The sequence below is a fragment of the Jatropha curcas genome, chromosome 7, assembly GCF_041381405.1.
Source record: "Jatropha curcas cultivar XTBG-Jc1 chromosome 7, XTBG_Jcur_1.0, whole genome shotgun sequence".
Taxonomy (NCBI): Eukaryota; Viridiplantae; Streptophyta; class Magnoliopsida; order Malpighiales; family Euphorbiaceae; genus Jatropha; species Jatropha curcas.
In genome coordinates, this window is record NC_143157.1 from 20538952 (window position 1) to 20554891 (window position 15940).

At 32.4% G+C, this 15940-nt stretch overlaps 1 pseudogene across 1 annotated transcript; it reads right to left on the bottom strand.

Moving 5' to 3' along the window:
* Positions 1–1478: 1478 nt before the first annotated feature.
* Positions 1479–15471, bottom strand: LOC149494921 (sodium/calcium exchanger NCL-like; annotated as a pseudogene). The gene is made up of 8 exons (XR_016321802.1): positions 15046–15471; positions 13827–14018; positions 4496–4687; positions 3243–3424; positions 2974–3119; positions 2598–2874; positions 2198–2509; positions 1479–1796 (listed from the first exon to the last, which is right to left on the bottom strand). The product of XR_016321802.1 is annotated as a sodium/calcium exchanger NCL-like (transcript).
* Positions 15472–15940: the final 469 nt, after the last annotated feature.

Consider the following 15940-nt stretch of genomic DNA (forward strand, 5'->3'; position numbering starts at 1 on the left):
TGAATTACATATATTTATAAAAGATGATATTTAAAATTTTTATTTTTCAAATTTAGAGGGGTTTGGTCTAATTAATTTATGCCGTTGACAATTAAATTATACCCAAAAACTAAAATTTAGATGCTTGGTAAGGATTTTAGAAGGGATTTGATTCTATTGATTTATATAGTTGATAGTCGATAAAAAGTTCTAATTATGTATTGATCTAATTATATAATATCTGGTAAATATGATATATATCTATAATATTAATATTTTATCGATATTTGTATATATTTATTAATAAAATTATATTTTATCAAATTAATATTTTTTTATCATTTTATTTATAGTTATTTAAAATAATAAATTGAAATATCATCATGAGGAGAAACATGGTTTCGACAATTACAACAGTTGTACGACCTTCGACCCACCAATTCCGCCATTAATAATAGAAACCAAGAGAAAAAAAAAACCCAGAAAGTGTGATTAGAAAATTGAACTAAATCACAGATAATAAATGAAAATGTTAAAAAACAAGAGGGAGTGAGCTGCTCCAACTCACTCGACGTTGCGGCATTTCTTTTCCTCCAAACTCACTAAGGGTACATTTGTAAATGCACTGGAACTTAAACGGAAATTCTCAACGTTTGAGCCATTTAGCAGCAACAACTATAATTTTAGCAAACGCCAATATCATCGGTTAATTGCTGTCACTGTCGGCAGTCACTACGGGCAGGCTATCAAGCGTTATTAGCACCCGGTTTTTTTAAACAGCTAATAACCGATAAAAGTCTTAATGAATTGTTTATTTAATTAATTATATTTTAGAATTTATTTTTGATAACTGCTGCTAATTGATTTGATTTTATATATATTTGGTTTATTAACATTAATTTTAAAAAAGAAATATTAATATAAGATTATTTTATTTATAATATTTAAAAATTTTGATTAAAATTTTTATTTATATAATATAATAATAAAAAATATATATATTTTTTTAAAAAATACATATATATTATAATATATAAAAATAATTATATCTTTAATTATTATTTTATAATTTAACAGTAACAGCTATTAAAAATTTACCGAACACCAATATTAATAAATTGATAACTATTAGTTGCCGGCTACGAGAAACTGCTATCACGTAAAGCTAGTACCAACAAGCAAACTGTCAATCACTTTATGAGGTAATAATAAAGAAAAGATATGTATTTTCTAAATATAAAATGAATTAATTAATTAGATTTTTCAATGTAGATTTTTCATCTATGCCCTAACCAAATCTTTGAGAACAAATTTCTTTTATTGAATAAAAATGAAAGGATTAATTCATATAAGGCGAAAATATTAACCACGGTTAATCTGATTGTTGATTGTCATTTATTTTTAAAATGATATTAATAGTTGATTAAAAATTAAATTACTTGGCTTTATTAAGCTCAAACCCAACTGAAACTCATGGTGAATAATAAATTCAATATCCATATAGAACTCAAATTTGATTAACTAATATATAAACTCATCTTAATTACAGATTGTTTGTAACTACAAATCTATTTCCAACGGAAGACATACTCAAGAATACAAATAAGGCCCAATGAGAATGGATAGAGAAGGTAAGCTACTAAAGATATCCACAAAGGAAATGTAGTGTGACAACTAGCAAAGGTACCCATTACAATACATACAAAAAGAACAATTACCACTTCAGCAGAAAAATCCCATTCAAGCCCTCTAAAATAAACAAGGGCAAAGAATACCGTTAGGCAAAGCAAGATCTTTACTGTTATTTTCCCATATATCTGCAACATAAAAACATCAATTACAAGTTAGCACTCTACCCATACAACTCTAATACAATTTCAAATTTGTTAGGTAACTTTTAATTTGGAATGTAAGCTCTTGTGCTATGTTTGTTTTTACCATTACAATCAGCTATATTATGGTCATGTTCGGCAATAACTTTTGAGATAGTCTTTAGCATTTTGAACAAGTTAAAACTCTATTTCTATTAATTGTAATGTTCGGTAATGTAGCTTTTATAGTAGCTTTTAGAGTTTAAGAGAGTTTTTCATGAAACGTTAAATATTCTAGCTTCTCACATTTTGCACCAATTATTTTTTTCGGTTAACAATTAGTACAACAGCTAACAGCTACAAGAACAGCAAAATTCATCTAGACTACTCAGATGCTAGAAACAAACCTCAGAAAATGTTAGTGAAGCAGCTCTCATCTTCTTACGGCGAGCAAAATTTATGGCTGACACAGCATCACCTGAGTTGGTAGCCAAGGGCAGTGCAATAAATGAGATGAAGAAAGGAGGAATGCTTGTTTGTTTAGAAAAGTTATCAACAACATCCACCAGAGGATCAGCAAAAAAAGCCACAATAGCGGCTCCAAGTAACAACAATGCTATTGCTTTAAAGGTATTCCATTTTGGGTTTTCAACTTCCTCCACAACTTCATCACTTCGAACATCCTGAGGCCCCAATAGTGTGTGTTCTTTCCTTGTTTGCTGTTCGTGAATTAGCGAAATTAATGTCATGATCGTACTAAAATAGTTGCATTAAACTAGAGAGAGTGTAACATTAATTAGTACTCACTTTGTCAAATTCATATATAAACCTCCTCATCCCAACGCTAGATTCAGATGAGGCTGCTATTGATTGTTTTGCCTTATGAATCCATTTGGAGATACCATTGACAAACTCTTGACGATCAATAGCATTATCACGAGACACATCGAAATCTTTCATTATTAGATCCACAGCATCATTCCAATTCAAGTGTAAATCTTCGAACTGAATTCCTATAATTAGTGCTTTTAATTCAGCTTCAGAGATTACACAATCTTTATTCTCATCAATAGAGCAAAACAACCTGTTACAGTGAAGATGAACTGTTAGAAGCAGTATTAAATAAAGGAAAAAAGAAACAACAAATCAAAGGAGTGATGTTGAGTTGGTAAAAAGCACTAACTTTTTTAATAAAACAATATTAGGTTGACCATAATCATCTAGGAGTCTTCCCAAAGCTCGTTTTCTAAAATGTTCTAAAATTCCTGCCATCAAATGTTTGTATTTTGCATAAGCAAGTTTTCTCCTTTGGATCCTTGGTTGTGCTACCTGCATAAACTACCAATATTACTTTTGATAAAACTGTCACAATCTTTTACTAGTTTCTTCTCTTTTATCTTTCCCCAGTAAGAAAGCAATAATACCTTTATTTATACTAACTAATTTCATTACCTGATAAACGCAATAAGAGATCAAAATTAAGAGAGACATAACAAACGCCATTAACAATGCTATGTGTCTTCCTGGAACTGAATCTGAAAGTTGTGGCAATTGAAGAACAATAAATGGGACAATAGATGCAGCCATTATCCTTGCGCTGTAGCAAGTCCAAATAGATGTAGTAACACCACTGCCTGCCAAATAGACAACAGTTTTTCAAGTTGTTATACATTGATCTGAGAAACTGAACTTCCTAAAAATAATCTTAATAAAATTAGTTTATTTGCAAGCAATTCTAACAACTAATTTTCTGAACTATTAGGTTTCCACTTATTAAAAATAAAATTAGGATTTCTTTGTGAAACTTTTTCCCTTTTTAGGGATTGGGAGCTCGAGCCGTTGGACTTACTGTTTGGGTGAAAATGGGCGTGTAATTTTTAATTCTCAGGGTTAGTTTAGTCATTTCGCGTTTTTAGTCGGTCAAAACCAGGCAAACTTGGCATCTACTAATCAAGCTACAAATAAAAATGCGGGCCAATATTGTCCTATTTCGACCGTACACATATGCAAAATCCATTAAATTATTAAAGAATCAATAATTTATTCACTAAATTGTAAATTTTTTCCATTAATATACCAAAATGAAAAAAATATTCATGCACCAAAATTGCAATTATCCCAAATTTAATTATATAGTCATCACAATTTACAAATTACAAAATATAACTATTAGTCTAAATAATATTCGAAAGCTACTTAAAAAACTGTTTTGAAATACAGCTATAATAGACTCAGCAATTTAATTATTTAGTCATCACAATATGTACCCTTTACAAATTACAAATTATAATTATTAGTCTAAATAGTGTCTAAAAGCTACTTAAATGATGTTATCCAACACAGCTATAATGGATTAAGCAATTTTTGATTGGTTCACTTTCTTCTTACGTCTTTTACTCATCTTAAATTTTCCACGTGGGATTAACCCACATGCTTCTGCAATTGCTATGATAATCTCTCTCTCCTTTTTTTTTTCATGAGTTCTGGTAATCTACCTGTTTTTTTTTCATGAGTTCTGGTAATCTACCTGTTAGGAAATTGTTGAGACAACAAATAATTTGAGATTTGTTTAATTATTGGAATTTATTGGACTTTAGGAGTTGATAATTTTAGGTAATTAGAGAGTGAAAGTAAGATTTTTAAAGGTAATTTGGGAAATGAATTTGGATAACACACACACACATATATATATATATATAACATACCAGTAAAGCTGAAACCTTTAGTGTCCTTTCCATCAATGGCAAGCGAATCTTCCCCTCCAATGTCACATTTGCCAGCAACAACGCAAGAACCCCAAACAACCGTAAGAAGAGTGACAGTTGAGCCAGCCAACAAACCCATTCCCACTGATACTTGCCTTTGAGCAGTTGTTGTGCTTCCAGTAAGGCCAGATACTACATATAGGAACAATTAAAAAAAAAAAAAGAAATAATATAGGAACAATAATTATTTGTTAAAGATAATAACTAATTATATAATTATAAGTGTATAATTATTTTTCAAATTATTCAATTTATATTGTTACAACAATTTTCAAACCATTCATTCCTTCACACGAAACATAAAAAATTTGTACATTACAATTTATTTTGATATTTGTAGATTCAAAATTTTTATGTTATTTTATTAATTAAGTAAATAAACAATTAATCAATTATTGATTATATAATAACTATTTTTAGAATTGGACACACCATTAATGTAGGTTTCTCAAGAAAATTTAGGTAAATTTATTTGTAATTTCTGGACCTAAATTTTATTTATTAAAATTTAAAAAAAAAAATTGTTAAGACGAAGATTGGAACCTATGACCTTTTATAAATTGACATCGGATCGTGACCATCTACTTCATTGAATTTAAAAGATCATATGTTCCTTCTTTTTTAATTTATTCTATCTATCCACTATCGATTTATATTGCAATCGGTCCGACCGCTTGGTTCGATCAAAATTTTGAACATTAATTTATATATTATATAATGCAAATCAGTTGTAGAATAAAGTTCTAAATATGATGGTTTTGGAATTAATAATTGGTTTGAATTTATGTAAGTTACTAATTAAAATTACTTACCAAATAGGTTTAGCCTAATGGTTGGATATAAATCTAGATGTGTGTGATAGGATAGTTCGGTTTTAAATCGAACCGGCCAATAATATTGAAAACCAAAACATTTCTTTTTCAAAACCAAACTAAAATTAAATAAAAGTATATAATAAAATCAAAATAATTTAATTTATTTCAATTCGCTTTGATTTTTCAATCATTGCTTAAAATTTGTGCTTATTTTCTAAAACGAAATTAAAATCAAGAATCAAAATTATTCGAAATCCTAATAAATTATTCAAAATTATTTGTTTTCCTCTTCAAATATTTTAAAAATGTTAAGAAGAAAATGTTCATAATAAAGTATAAATAAACTTTACCGAGTACAAGCGTAGCATCGGCAAGTTCGCCGAGCTGAGGAAGCAATAATCCGCCGGCGATTCCAGGCCCTAATATCTCACGCAAGATCTCGGAACCATTCGACAAAAATGTAGAAGCTACGAAAAATAAGTATCCATAACCAATTATCAAAATCAAGTTCCCGAATTTATTGCTGCTGCATGGCATAAACCCATAGGTCTGATCACAGCTTTCCGTTGACATCCAGTCTGTAATGACGCCATTGGTCGCCGGATAAGAAGGGACAGATCGTGAGTGGACAGTGGTGATGAGGAGGAGAAAAAGAATGTTAAGGAAAGAAATAAGGTGTTGGTTGTAAAGCATAGCTGGTTTAGCTCCTGTTCTTTTTTGAAATCTCTAAAATAATAAAGGAATTACTCAAAACTCAAAATACAAATCAATAAATATATAATACAACATTACCGACCCGTCGACGTGTGAGACCTACACGCTTTGAATGAAGAAAAAAAGGAAAGAGGAAAGCGTGTGTACAGTACACACGTTTTTCTTTGAAAAGAATCGGTGGACGCGTTATTAACGCGTACTCCTCTCCTATTTAATCACGTAAATTTCTGTGTGTCACGCTGTCGTAATTATTCTCGTAATTGTTGGTGCCCTAACAAGTGATATCAGAGCCGAAGGTTTCGATAGGTCCAGCCGGTCAGATAGCGGTACTGGATCCGTGAATATATTTTGAAAATAAATATACCATGATGAAGAGAAAATTACGACGAGTCCATTGGTGCTGTCCACTCAGAAAGACGTTGCAGAATTGACTTAGTGATGAATAGTAAAATAGTAACTCCAAGTTGATGTGAACAGTACTATTGGCATTACTATTGCTGACACCATTTCAAGTAAGCCCAACACTATTCACGCATCGTACCATTCACGTGTACAGTTACTATTCATGCATATAGTTATTATTCGAGTATACTATTACTATTCATGGTCACTAATCACGTATACTACTGTTCACGTATACGATTTATGTTGGTGATGATTTTCTGCGCAAGTCAAAATGGATAAGCAAAATGATCAGTCTAAATGGCAGGAATTACCATATATGGAGAAATGAGAGATCTCCTTATGGTAATCAAAATGCATTTGCCTGTGTTTAGTTGAACTAAACCGAAAGACAAGACTGATGAGGAATGGGCTTTCGATAGGCATGGCCACCGGTTCGATTCTAATCGAAACCGAACCGTATTGTAGACGAACCGGAACCGGACCGAAATCGGCGATTCATAATTTTGAACCGGAACCGGCGGTTCAAGGGCCGGTTAAGGTTCATGTAAATGTTAAAATATGAATCGAAACCGGCCCGGAACCGGCGGTTCCGGTCCGGTTCGAACCGGATGCACAAAAAATTGTAGCTTAAAATTTTTATAAAAAAATTTATATCAGTTGATTTGATTGTAGTTGATTTGATTTATGGTGAAGAAAAGTAAAATGGTACATAAGTTATAAAAAGTTGTGAAAAAAATACATGTTTTTTGACTTAATTTATATAAAAAATGGTACATGAATAGTTGATTTATATAAAAAAAATACTTTCAAATGTACAAAAAAAGAGTGTAACAGATAGTTTTTGATATGATAGTTGTTTTTTATTTATTTTTTGGTAAATAAATTTTATTCATTTTTAATCATTTATTTATTTATTTACTATAATTTACTAAATTATCCAAAAATATAGTTGTTATTTTTCTGTTATAAGGGACAATTTGGAAAACTAATAAATGAGAAACATGTATAAATATGATGAGTTGATGATTTTTTATTTCACAATCAATTATATCCTAACTCTTCTCTTATTCTCAATCAAAATTCTCTCAAATTTCTATAGTTCATTATTTCTTCTATTGCTTTATTTTCCTTAATATTGGAATTATCTATTGTTTATTTTTTATTTTCTTACATCCAATTCCAATTCTTTCTCTAATCTCAAATTTTTCCATTCATAAATTTACTTCATTTGATTTTTTAAATACTTTTCTTAGTATTTGAAAATAATAATTTCCAACTCATTCCATTAATTTTATATTCCATTTATAGTTTTTTATATTAGTAAATTAGCAAAATTTGTAAATTTAATGTAATAATAGTTCTAAGTTAGTTAATAGAAGTTTTTCTTTTAAAATTTATAATAATTCATCTAGTTAATAAAATTTAAACATTTTAAAATTATTATTTATTCATGAATTTGGAATCAAAATTTTATTATTATTTTTAAAATTTGCATAATGCCGGAACCGAATCGGAACCGTAATTTGAACCGTCGGTTCGCCGGAATCGTGCTGAACCGTGCCGGAACCGAAACCGGAGGTTCAAGGGTCGGTTCCGGTTCAAAATTTTAAAAATCTCGAATCGGCGATTCACTGAACCGGCCATGCCTAGCTTTCGAGCATGTGTCCAAATCTCGGTTGTAGATTTAATGATGAAGGTTTCTGTAGCACCTTCAGAAATGGTCAGTGGGAGCTCACAAAAGGTTCATTTGTGGTAGCTAAAGACCAAAAGCTGTACGTGATGCATACGAAACTCTCCTAAGACACTTTGAGTGTTGCGGAGAATGACAGTACAGTTGAATTGTGGCATAAACGACTATGTCACACGAGTGAGAAAACTTTGGCAAGAAAGAACGTACTACCTGGATTGGATGAAGTTCACCTAGACAAGTGTCCTGATTGTATGGCGGGAAAGCTAAACATAGTAGCTTTCAAGATTATCCCTCCTTCTAGAATGAAGAATGTATTGAATCTGATTTATTCAGGTTTGTGTGGACCATTGACAATGTCATATGGTGGAAATCGATATTTTGTGATATTCATCGATGACCATTCTAGGAAGACCTGGATATACACATTGAGGTCTTCTAAACCTAGTTGAGAGACAGACAGGCAAGAAGCTGAAGTGTATTATGACAGATAATGGCGGAGAATACACTAGGCCATTTGATGCTTTCTGCAAAGAGCATGACATTCGACATCAAACAACACCTCCGAAGACGCCGCAACTGAATGGTTTGGCTGAGAGGATGAACAGAACTTTGATGGAGAGAGTCAGATGTTTACTCTCATATGCAAAGTTGTCTAAAAGATTTTGGGATGAAGCTTTACTCACAGCAGTTCGCCGTTCACTCTGTTTCCCTCTATAATATGATACTCTAGAGAGAGTATGGTTAGGAAAGGATGTTTCCTGTGATCATTTGCGAGTGTTTGGTTGTAAAGTCTTCGTGCATATCCCAAAGGATGAACGGTCTAAGCTTGATGTCAAGACTAGACGGTGTGTATTCATTAGCTATGGCCAAGACCAATGTGGCTATAAGTTTTATGACCCAATCCAGAAGACGATTATAAGAAATTGTGATGCTGTATTTGTTGAAGATCAGACTATTGAAGATATTGAAGCAGAGTGCCAATAGATCTGATGAAGACTCAACAGAGATACAGAGAGTCCCTCTAATAGAACGCAGACAAATTGGAGATGAAGAAAATGTTCCACAAGAACAAGTGCCAGAGTTAGAAAATCCAGAAGTTCCTAATGAAAATGAACCAGATGAAGATTATGGTGTTCATGTTGAACCTGTAACGCCCCAAAATTTTCAAATCTTAAAATGATATTATTTTATCGGATCATGAATGGTGCTACAGAGAGGGGGATAATAATCTAATTTCATGATTTGTATGTTAAGTTAAGACGGTGTCTTTGACACCGAATGTGGCATCCGTCGTCGGGTCTCACGGGACTGGGCGGAGGGTGTTACAGAACCACCAGCACCGGAAAGTTCTCAAACATTAAGAAGATCTAGTAGAATCTGACAACCATCTACTTGATATCCAGTCAATGAGTATGTACTTGTAACATCTCTTTCCGGTCCATCCATTAACTCGAATGAACCGAGCTGAGACACTACAATCTGGTTGAACCTATATTATGTCATGCTGATATCATCCTGTTGTTGCTTTCTACATTATATATATATATATATATATATATATATATATATATATATATATATATATATATACAAGACATAATACTAGTTTCCAAAATGAAATGGGCCCAACTATGTGCCCTGTACATGCCATGATAAGTATAGACAGAACCAAAATATCAAAATGAGTAGCTACCCTGAAGACTGGGTCTTCCAAAGATGAACTGCAGCAGTTGTAAGATGACTCTCTACGGTCCAGTCCCAAAACCTACGAGTTAAACAGGTAACTCGCTGAGCAAATAAAGCTAGTGGATATCTCAACGTATAAAGAAATATGTAAGCACACACATATGTATAAATAAACATGTAAGCACATATATCATGATACTTCCATTATCGTACTTGTTGTTCATTATGCTGTATGACTTATGCAATTTTTAGTCAATATAACTGTATGGCTCCATAAGGTTATAGTGAAACCAAAGTGATAAGAAGAACTGTATGAAACTGGATGAATATTGTATGACTGGGCTGCTATGGTCCATATATAATCATATCCACTCAACGGCCTGTAGCTGGAGTACCAAACTGTATGGGGCGCAGATCTGCTATCCTATGTCATGACATAGCCTTATTTACGTGGTTTCTACCTAACCTCAATGGAGCATATTATCGGTATGTCAACAGTACAAAACAAAAGCATATTAAACGCTTCCTAAAATTCATAAACCATTCTGTTTACTTGTATGCTTATAGCCTCGCAAAGCGGACAACTTGTGTTATGTTAGTTTCACATCATTTGCATGATTGCATTTTGTTTTTATACATTTTATGTTTGCTTGTGTTGTCCTTTTGTTTTAAAGTGATTTTAGGAATACAATTTGAGCAAAGGAATGAAAAGGCTTGCTTTCATAGACAACGAGGACCAAAAGGCATCAAAACACAAGTCGCGAGCGCGACATTCAACTGCGCGAGCGCGAGAAGCACACAAGAGATTCAGAGAGGTTTTAAGCATAAGTTGCGAGCGCGACCCTGAAACTCGAGAGCGCGAGTCGTGTTTCTAGCCTGCACAATTTGTACTATTTTGGTCATCTCTCAATTTATAACTCTGATTTAGGTGATTCAAAAACTCATGGACAGGTAAAACATAGAGGAACAAATAACTCTTCTAAAGCACTTGCTAATTCCATCGTTAAACAAGGTCAAAATCAGGGTGAAGTTACTGGTCAATTATCCAACAAACCTGTTTCAGCATAAAATCAATATCTACTTCATGTATTCATTTCATCCCATGCTTTCTCACCATTTCCAGACCTCTTACTCAACATTCAGCAACATATCTTCTCATTATCAACACACTACACAAGTTCTCATGCAAGAAAATTTGTTAAACTAAAAGAGATATCAAACCTTCACTTAAAAAGCTTGAAATCTTCTTCTTCGCTTCCTTTTTCTTCTACCTTTGAGCTCACCTCTCCTATACATAAGAACTCTTATGAATAATCTAAAATATCACTAAATTATGAAATTCAAGAAATTCTACTTACTTGGATAGAATAGAGGCTGAATTTAATGCTTGAATACCATTAAAATTGATGGAGAAAGGAAGGTGGCATAGTAAGGTAGATGAAGGAAATGAAGATAAAGATGAAGAAGGGAAAATGAAATGGAAGTCTCGGGAAAGCTCCAATATATCATTGATTGTATGTTAAAAATTACCAAATAGTACCTAAATTTTCAATAGGTTACAATTTAATACCTAAATTTTATATTTTAGTGCAAGTAAGTCCTAATCCTTATACTTTGATCTTTTTGTTTCATTCAAGTTAGGCCACTTCTTTTCATTATTATTGTAAATCCCATTCTACCCCACTCTGGACTCTAATGGCTCAAACCGGGTTTTGGTTCAGCCCGACTCAACTTGACTCTATACAACGACTCGATTCAGTAGGATGTCACAGTATTAACGACTGACGGGGGAGAACCTGAAAGCTTTGAAGAAGCTATGGAAAATGAACACAAGAGGAACTGGATTGAAGCCATGCAAGATGAAATGAAGCCCTTGCATGAGGATGAAACATTTGAGCTGGTGAAGTTGCCCAAAGGCAAGAAAGCTTTGAAGAAAAAGTGGGTGTTCAGGATCAAATAGGAAGAACACAGCTCCCAACCATGATTCAAAGCTAGACTGGTTGTGAAAGGATTCAATCAAAGAAAGGGTATTGATTTTGATCTTTTCACCAGTTGTGAAATGACATCCATTCAGACAGTGCTTGGAATGGCAGCCAGTTTTGAACTGGAAATCGAGCAAATGGATGGAAAGACTACCTTCCTATATGGAGATTTGGAAGAAGAAATATACATGGAGCAGCCAGAGAGTTTCATAGAAAAAGAGGATTGTGTTTGCAAACTAAAGAAGAGCTTGTACGGCTTGAAGCAGGCACTGAGATAGTGGTACAAGAAGTTTGAGTCTATTATGGGGGAGCATGGCTACAGAAAGACTACTTCAGATCACTGTGTTTCTATAAAGAAATTCTCTGATGATGACTACATTATTTTTGCTCTATGTGGTTGAAATGTTGACTGTTGGTCGGAATTAGTAGCTTGAAGATACAGCTAAGTAAGTCTTTTGCCATGAAAAACTTGGGACCAGCAAAGCAAATTCTTGGCATGAAGATCGAAGAGCCAAGAAATTATGGTTGTTGCAGGAGAAGTACATTGAGAAAGTACTTCAAAGGTTTAGAATGGAGAATGTTAAAGCGGTTAGTTGTCCTCTTACTAATCACTTTAAATTAAGTTCTAAACAGTGTCATTCTACGGATGGAAAGAAGGAAGAAATGGAACAGATTTCATATGCTTCAGCAGTTGGAAGCTTGATGTATGTCATGGTTTGTACACGGCCAGATATTGCTCACTCAGTTGGAGTAGTGAGTCGGTTTCTTTCAAATCCTGGAAAGGAACATTGGACTGCAATGAAATGGATTTTCAAGATATCCAATCACATTTGCAGGGGGAGCCGTGTTGTGGCAATCAAGATTACAGAAGTGTGTTGCTTTGTCAACAACTGAGGCAAAAGGAGAAGTCCGAGCTGTGTGTCAAAGCAGCAGGAATGAAGAGTCCCAACATGTCGTCGGGAGGGGGAGAATTGTTGTGGGTCCCTCCGACATATGGCATGCACACGCTTTGAATGAAGAAAAAAAAAGGAAAGAGGAAAACGTGTGTACAGTACACACGTTTTTCTTTGAAAAGAATCGATGGATGCGTTATTCGTCTCCTATTTATAGGAGAGGATGCAACGCTTCAAAATACACACAGCAGAAAGAAAGAAAGAAAAAAAAAATGTAGAGAGAGAGAGTTATCTAGTTTTAGGAAGGGTTTCCTAAAACTAGGGGAGAAAAAAATAGCGAGGAAATTATTTTTGGGGTGTTTTTGAGAAACACTTTGTGTGCCACTATTTTTGTATTACTCTCTTTGTGTACCTACTATTTTTAATAGTGGAAGAATGATTCAGAGTTTGTCCCGTAGACGTAGCCCTAAACAGTTGAAGGTGAACCACGTAAATTTCTGTGTGTCACAATTTTATTTTTCGCTGCCGTAATTATTCTCATAATTTATTGTCGGTGCCCTAACATGCTCATTGGATAACTTTCTTCCTTAAGTGGGGTTGAAGGTTCAATAATCATGAATAAGAATGTAAAAGAGCCGCATCGAGCTTGAACCTATCAAGAGCATTCATCACGATATGTACCATTTACAAATTATAAAATATAACTATTAGTCTAAATAGTATTCGAAAGCTACTTAAAAAACTGTTGTGGAATACAGCTATAATAGACTGAGCAATTTTGATCGGTTCACTTTCCTTGTAAGTCTTTTACTCATCTTATATTTTCAACAATGGGATTAACCCACATACTTCTGCAATTGATGTGATAAATCTCTATCTCTTTTTTTTTTTTTTTTTTTTTTTTTTTTGATGAGTTCTGATAATCGGTAGGAAATTGTTGAGACAACAAATAATTTGAGATTTGTTTAATTATTGGAATTTATTGGACTTTAGGAGTTGATAATTTTAGGTAATTAGAGAGTGAAGTAAGATTTTTAAAAGTAATTCACACACACACATATATATATATATATATATAAAACATACCAGTAAAGCTGAAACCTTTTGTGTCCTTTCCATCAACGGCAAGCGAATCTTCCTCTCCAATGTCACATTTGCCAGCAACAACGCAAGAACCCCAAACAACCGTAAGAAGAGTGACAGTTGAGCCAGCCAACAAACCCATTCCCACTGATACTTGCCTTTGAGCAGTTGTTGTGCTTCCAGTAAGGCCAGATACTACATATAGGAACAATTAAAAAAAAAAAAAGAAATAATATAGGAACAATAATTATTTGTTAAAGATAATAACTAATTATATAATTATAAGTGTATAATTATTTTTCAAATTATTCAATTTATATTGTTACAACAATTTTCAAACCATTCATTCCTTCACACGAAACATAAAAAATTTGTACATTACAATTTATTTTGATATTTGTAGATTTAAAATTTTTATGTTATTTTATTAATTAAGTAAATAAACAATTAATCAATTATTGATTATATAATAACTATTTTTAGAATTGGACACACCATTAATGTAGGTTTCTCAAGAAAATTTAGGTAAATTTATTTGTAATTTCTGGACCTAAATTTTATTTATTAAAATTTAAAAAAAAAAATTGTTAAGACGAAGATTGGAACCTATGACCTTTTATAAATTGACATCGGATCGTGACCATCTACTTCATTGAATTTAAAAGATCATATGTTCCTTCTTTTTTAATTTATTCTATCTATCCACTATCGATTTATATTGCAATCGGTCCGACCGCTTGGTTCAATCAAAATTTTGAACATTAATTTATATATTATATAATGCAAATCAGTTGTAGAATAAAGTTCTAAATATGATGGTTTTGGAATTAATAATTGGTTTGAATTTATGTAAGTTACTAATTAAAATTACTTACCAAATAGCCTAATGGTTGGATATAAATCTAGACGTGTGTGATAGGATAGTTCGGTTTTAAATCGAACCGGCCAATAATATTGAAAACCAAAACATTTCTTTTTCAAAACCAAACTAAAATTAAATAAAAGTATATAATAAAATCGAAATAATTTAATTTATTTCAATTCGCTTTGATTTTTCAATCATTGCTTAAAATTTGTGCTTATTTTCTAAAACGAAATTAAAATCAAGAATCAAAATTATTCAAAATACTAATAAATTATTCAAAATTATTTGTTTTCCTCTTCAAATATTTTAAAAATGTTAAGAAGAAAATGTTCATAATAAAGTATAAATAAACTTTACCGAGTACAAGCGTAGCATCGGCAAGTTCGCCGAGCTGAGGAAGAAATAATCCGCCGGCGATTCCAGGCCCTAATATCTCACGCAAGATCTCGGAACCATTCGACAAAATGTAGTGTAGAGGCTACGAAAAATAAGTATCCATAACCAATTATCAAAATCAAGTTCCCGAATTTATTGCTGCTGCATGGCATAAACCCATAGGTCTGATCACAGCTTTCCGTTGACATCCAGTCTGTAATGACGCCATTGGTCGCCGGATAAGAAGGGACGGATCGTGAGTGGACAGTGGTGATGAGGAGGAGAAAAAGAATGTTAAGGAAAGAAATAAGGTGTTGGTTGTAAAGCATAGCTGGTTTAGCTCCTGTTCTTTTTTGAAATCTCTAAAATAATAAAGGAATTACTCAAAACTCAAAATACAAATCAAAGAGTGGAATAGTGCTGTTGTAACAAACTTTTGCATGTGCACCAAACCAAAAGTTCTGACTTCTGATTATGCTTTCTTTGTCTTCTCTTTGTTTTTGTGGGACCCTATACTTCATTATGCTCCAAGATAAGCAACTACTACTGCAATACATGATTGGTTCCTCTCATTGTTTATTTCAAAGAAATGAAATTATTATTTTTCCTAATTTATAAAAAATAAAAACAAAATTATTTATAAATACATTCCATTTCATGTATCATATCTCATATATTTAGAAGTTTGGAGACTTATTTGAAGTTGTAAGTTGGCTGAATTACTATGTTTTGTGCATATATTTATACAAGATAATATTTAAAATTTTTATTTTTCGAATTTAGAGGGGTTTGGTCTAATTAATTTACGCCGTTGACAATTAAATTATACCCAAAAACTAAAATTTAGATGCTTGGTAAGGATTTTAGAATGGATTTG